Here is a 6,856-nt window from a genome sequence, read left to right as displayed (position 1 = left end):
CTATAATGGAAAAAGAAGAAAAAAAAGAATTAATCCAACAAATGATACGAATCTCTGTTTAATTAGCTAATGATCATGATTGCAGAGAGCAGGGTGATCTCGTCTTTTAATCAGGGTTAGCAACCTAACCACACCCCTCAACCACTACTGATTTCCACGTGCTATATATACTATTCATCCGAATTACAATCCCCTCATGACAAACGTCCATCTCTAGACAATTCCAGTAACACTTTTCTTCATAGTCAAATCCTTTTTCTAATTTCACAGAAGATGAAGCTTTTGATGCTAGCAAATCACCTCTCTCTATTGCTTTTTTGCTATGTTCCCGCAACAAACCAAACACCATGGCCTTTCACTCGACTTTTATTCTCATTTTTATTTGTTTCACCTTTCTTCCTCAACTACTGGCTAATCCCTGGAGGCTTTGCATGGAGAAACCACCATGTCTACTCTCCCCAGGTTCGTGGTCTAGTCGGTTGGCCTCTGCTTGGAACCTTGCTTCAAATGGGGTCACTTGCTCATCGTAAATTAGCCTACCTGGCTACTTCACTGGGTGCAACTAGGCTCATGACATTCAGTCTAGGAACAAGGAGTGTGATCATCAATAGCCACCCTGACACTGCCAGGGAAATCCTTGTAGGTTCTTCATTTTTAGACTGCCTAATCAAGGAGTGTTGGCACCCTCTAGCCAATATTGGCGCCACCTTCATAGGATTGCTGCGAACCATATGTTCTCCCCTAGGAGAATTTCTTGTCTAAAGTCTCTGCGGCAACAAGTGGCTGATGCAATGTCAGTGGAAGTAAGGAAGGGAATGGAAGAGAAAGGGTTGGTAAAGTTGAGAGGGATATTGCAAAAGGGTTCTTTACGTAATATACTAGAGAATGTGTTTGGGAGTTCTGAGCGTTTACAATGGGAGGAGCTAGGGTTATTGGTGAAAAAAGGGTATGAATTAATAACTGAGTTTAAATAGGAGGACTATTTTCCCCTAAGCTTTTTAGACTTTCACGGTGTGAAAAGAAGGCATCATAAGTTGTCAGGCAAAGTAACAACTATTGTAGGTCAAATTGTGGAAAAAAGGAAAAAGGCTGCCGGAGATGTCAATAGTGGAAATGACTTTCTTAGTGCTTTGTTATATTTGCCTAAAGAGGATCAGTTGAGTGATTCCGACAAGGTTGCTATACTGTGGGTAAAGACCTTCTCTCTCTTTGAGATACACATATATTTTATTACTTGGAGTATAAACTGTGTTCTGTTTTAATTAGTAGCATATATATAATCACCAAAAAAACAAACGTATAAAGCATCATAAAAAACATATTACCTATCATAAATATCTTTGCAAGCATCTTGGATTATAGTTAAGCTGCCATTAAAAGAAAAAAAAAAAAACTAAAGCATCTTGAATCTTGTTTTATTGTGCTTGGGTTTTTGAGACAATGATTGTTTTTGTTCCCCCGGCGTTGCTTTTCATTTGACTTGATAACTATGCACACTATGATACTGTGAGATATTAGCATTGGATCGAGAGAGGTTCATTTTATAGGTTTCATATATTTTTTGTTCTCTATTTTTTATCGAAAAGGTCTAAGTTTTCATTCATCTCAAAAAGACTAAATTTTTGGAGTCAAATAGTCAATTTTTCCTTAACAAAGCAAGCGAGTAAAAGGTTCAAGATTCGATGATGAATCGCCAGTGATATGACTTATATTCCACCACCCTGTTTACTATTCCTTGGATGCCATTCGCAGATTGCATAGACTGTTAGATACATATCCCATTGGAATTCTATTTGTATCCTTTTAAGTTACTTGGATGGACTATAATTTTATCTTTTTAATCATATATTATATAAGATTTTCATTTTAAAAAACTATACAAGGTTATCCAAGATAGTAGACTACTCACTTATAAATCCTGACTCATTCATAAACACAATAAATTGGCTTATGCTTTTTACTTTCAATCATTGAGAGATATGTTTATATATATATATATATATATATATATATATATACACGTGCGCATATATATTAGGATTTAATTCATATTTGTTCAAGAAATGATATTTCGAGGTAACGACACAGTTGGAATGGATCAGGGCTAGGATGGTTTTGCATCAAGACATCCGAGCGAAAGTCCAGCAAGAGATTGACGCCTGCATCGGCCACTGCCACCGCAGGCCAGGGCCCGTTCAAGATTCTGATCTCCCAAACCTCCCTTACCTTCGAGCAGTAGTGACAGAAGTTCTCAAGATGCACCCCCCGGCGCCACTACTCTCATGGGCCCCCTTAACCACCCACAATGTCCATGTGGGAAAGTCCTCGTCCCAGCTAGCACCACCGCAACGGTAAACATATGGGCCATAACCCATGACCCATCTGTTTGGATGAATCCGTCGACCTTTCGGCTTGAAAGGTTTGTCGTGGCGGAGGATGCTTCCATCATGGGCTCCGATCTGAGGCTTGCCCCTGTTGGGTCAAGTCGCAGGGTCTGCCCTGGCAAAGCGCTAGGGTTAGCCACTGTGGAATTGTGGCTTGCACTGTTGCTCCACTGTTTCAGTTGGCTTCTAGCGCTAGCATAGCACGTTGATCTCTCCGAGACTTTAAGGCCTTCTCTTGAGATGAAAAAACCTTTGGCATGTCGAGTGCTTCCCCGAACAGCCCATCAACGTGTCTCATGAAGCAAGACATATCAATCATTTATATATAATTTGCGAAATGTTAATTAAAATAATTTAACAAAAAGGTGCGATGCGTGGAAGGTGTACTAAGTAATCACGAATTGTATAATTAGTAAGACCTTGACTAGGAACTTAAACCCTCCATAACCACATTTTAAGGGAGAAGAAAAAAAAAAGACCCTCCATAACCCCTGCAAGTTAAATTTGAGGGCCTTGAGACTTTGTATGCTAGTGTTTAGTTTCTTTATTTCTTTTATGAGTAATGTCAAGTTGAGTAAGTGCAGTTAATTAGGAGGTTTGAATAGAAATACTAAACAATAATCTCTATTCTCCAAATCTTCAATAAGTTCATGGAAGATGAAGAGTTCATGTACCAGCTGCCAACTTGTTTAAATTTAATGTGATTGGATTCATAGTTTTATGGTGGTTTGAAAAAACAACTGTCTTTCTTTTTCCTGCAGCAATTAATCTCCTTGACTAAGTTGGGAAAACTTATGACATCATCACCATAACTTTATCCTGGGCAAAGGAGAAGGAACAAAACAAATTAAAGCTCATGAAGAAGGAAAAGAAGAAAAGAAGTTGTAAAAGCATTAGTCCAACCTTTTTCACCATCGATATGGCAGGTTGATGATACAGCACTAGGACTTAGTCACTTACTAGCTGTGAGTTTTCTCAAAATTTACCAATTAAGGAATCTTGAGAAGAATATGAGGTGTAAATTTTTTATTCTTAGTAAATTAAAAATTTATGGAACTTTGTTTACGTGAAGAGGAACCAAAGAGAGAGTGACCCACCTTTCAATCCAGTTGGGTAAATGTCTCGATTTAATTCTCTCTTCCTCTAACTTTATCCAAAATGCACAATATTTTCATAATTATAGTAAATGTACAAATTATAAGCTAAATCAATGTGATTTTATTAGATTACGATAAGATTATGATATTATTAACTTGATTTCTCTTCTATGTCATTGAGAATCCTCTTATATAAATATATATATATTTATTAAATATTTAAATAAGTTTTTAAACTATATCACAAAAAGTTAATTAAGTATTTATATTTTTATTACGTTCAATTAAGTTTTTAGATTTTTATTTTGGATCAAATAAGTTCCTCTCATTTTTTTTACACTAGTTGCTTGATTTTTGTAACTTTCTGTATCAATGCAAATGGCACCTTTAAAAATGAAAAATCTCATTAATTGTTGACTAACTTCTGTTAGTCAACAGTATTACTTTTATATCATGTTATTTGTCATGTGATAAGTTGATATGTCATTTTGATGATGTCATTACCACATGATAGATGACATGGCATTAAAATTTGTTACTTAGAAAATGTGTGTTTACATTTTTTTTGCCCTTGTATCCAAAAATAATTGAGTGAATAATTAGAAAGAAAATTAAAAAAAAACACAAAAATCATTAAATTAAGTCTTCATTATTACTATCATATTCAATTCTTAACCTTGATTCAGAGTTTTTAACAAAACATAATAAATTATCCGAAAAGATAAAAAAAACCAAATATCTAACTTTTATTGTCCAATGATGTTGCTAAAAACAAAATTTCTTTAAAAGAGTTAAGTTGCAGCACTAGTTCATGAAGAAGAGATAATTTGCAGTACCAGTTCATCAAGAAAAACTAAGTTGCCTTTTTCTTAAATTTTTGTAAATTGAGAATTGCAGGAGTAGCATGGTTCTATGAGTCTTTAGAGGCCACCAATGAAAACCAAATAGGGCCAACTCTTCTTTTCATGCTCAGTACCAGTAGCATCTTGCACAGCTTGCGGATAAAGGCCAAAATCTCCAAATCTAGAGTTACAGTTTCTGAAGTGGTAGGACCAACATTATTCTTTTCATCCTTAACCTTCATTTTGCATTTGTCTTTCCCATGTTGGGTTTTGCACATTTAAGCTTCACTGTCGGGACATGATAGGTTCTAATTTAGAATCAAAGCCCTGTGAATTAGACTTGAAGGACTTGGTCCCATTTGCAACCTCCACCAAACAATTAAAAGGTTTCCAGAGATCTAATTTTCCATCCCATGATTCACCATCGTTCTCTGCTTCTTTATTCATAAGCTGGCTAGGGATAGGTGAAACATACTTTAAAGAAAGAAAACAGAAAAAGGAAAGTTTTTCAGATTGCAAAAGTGGGTGGAAAAAAATTGATAGTTAAACATTGAACAATAAATATTCAGGAAACAAAAATAAAGAGAAATAGCTATTTATCCTATATTATGATAGTCATTAACCTCAAATATTGTTCAGGAATTAATTAGACAAAATTGATAGTCATAAACCCTAAATGTTGTTTAGAAACTTGTTAGACAAAATTGCAATTAGGGTATGTATATTAGGAACCAAATATTTTGTTTAGGTGCTTTTTTTTTTTTTGGTTTCAAGTCTCTAACTCAATTATTTTTAGACATGTGGTCCGATAAAAACAAAAGTCAATTCTTAATCAGCAACATGTAATATCACGTCATTTTTCATAATGTTATCATTAACATGTCACATGACAGATGAAATGTCATAAAACTAATAGTTACACTATTAACTATCGAGTGCAATCTTAACGATTTCAATCAAGGTGAGTTAGTAACTATCTTGAGTAGAAGTTGTTATTATCATTACTCCGTTTATTTACAGGGATGCCTCACTTGACATGAAAAGCTTATGGGTTCAACCTCTAAATGTGCTTCTACACTTGTGGCTTAGCATCTGTTTGCCACTGCTGATAGTTTTGCAAATAAGAGATTGAGATTGTTTTGCGAAGGTGTTGCAATAAACACAGTTAACAAGTGGTAAAATCTAGACTAACGTTGTAGAAGATGTTCAAAATCTTTTTTTGTTAATCACATAATAGTGACAAATAAATAATTATAAATACTAAAAGAAAGAAAATGGTAAACTAAGAAGAAAAGTGAAATAAATATGGAGTTCAAAAATCAAAATTAAAAATTTTTAGGATTTTGGATCTATTGTTGTTAAAGAGAGAGAAGAAAAAAAGGAGATTGGGTGAGACAGAGTTGAAGAGAGACAAAAAAATTATTTTTATTCTTTTAAATTAATAATATTTATTTTTAAATCCCTTTAAAGATTTTAAATTTAGTTTCTAATAATTTTGTCACTCAATTCATGTAGCATTTCAAGAAAAGTAATGAAATTTCATTGAAAAAAAAAACATTTGAAAGTAAAAGATGGAAAAGATGATTAAAAAATAATTTCATTTTCAAATATGAAAATTTATGTCCCTGTTTGCTAATTTTTGCAAATCATTATCATTTTCGTTTCAAATCCTAATTTTTTTTGAGCATGACCTTACAGTATTTTGGATAATAAAATATATAACTAAATGGTCGAAAGTTTTTAGTATAAACTGAGGTTTGAATTAAGAAAATGACTTCTTTGTTGATTATACTTTTAACTCTCAAATTTATAATCCAATTACAATGTCAAACTATATTAAATTTATCTTCACATGTATTTTGATATTTCATGTGTCATACATCGATAAATGACAAATTTCTCTAAATAAATTTTCTAAAAATATGCTATGCACCTATCCAACTAACTGTTTTTAACTTCCTTTTTCCCCCTTAGTTATATAGTAGTAATGAGTATTGAGTTTTCATAGATTACCTATTGTAAGAATCCAAATTTTCTATTCTCAGTTCTTGTTTTAATTCTTACAAATTGGTCAAAAGACCTATCCAGTCCCTATGCTCTTTAATTTTATTCAATTTAATCCCCGTACTTAAAATCAAAATAATTTAGTCCCTTATTTTTTAAAATTACGTCAATTTAGTTTCTCTCCTTAACGGTATCCAATTTTATCGTTAAAAGATGATGTCATCATTGACGTCAATGATGATGTCAGTGTTGATGTGTCACTTTTGATGATGTGGCATTGAGATGATGATGTGGTTTATCACATGACACAAAAGTAAATGACATGACAATGCCACCGACACTATATGATGACGTGACAATGCTAACATGGTACTGGCAGATCAAAAAAATTTCTTAAAAAAATTTTTTGTCACGTTATAAGGATTAAAGTGAACAAAAATATATAGTATAAGGATTAAATTGAACAAAATTGAGATATTGAGAGACTAAATTAAACAAATATTTAAAAAATATAATTATTGATATGTTT

General features: G+C 33.1%; 1 pseudogene; it reads left to right on the top strand.

Moving 5' to 3' along the window:
• Positions 1-273: 273 nt before the first annotated feature.
• Positions 274-2,684, top strand: LOC110408873 (cytochrome P450 78A4-like; annotated as a pseudogene).
• The last annotated feature ends 4,172 nt before the right edge of the window (positions 2,685-6,856 follow it).

The sequence above is a fragment of the Theobroma umbraticum genome, unplaced genomic scaffold (assembly GCF_002168275.2).
Source record: "Theobroma umbraticum cultivar Fairchild unplaced genomic scaffold, ASM216827v3 scaffold_30.0, whole genome shotgun sequence".
NCBI lineage: Eukaryota > Viridiplantae > Streptophyta > Magnoliopsida > Malvales > Malvaceae > Theobroma > Theobroma umbraticum.
Note: the sequence above shows the minus strand (reverse complement) of the source record. Positions and strands in the feature narration are given on the sequence as shown.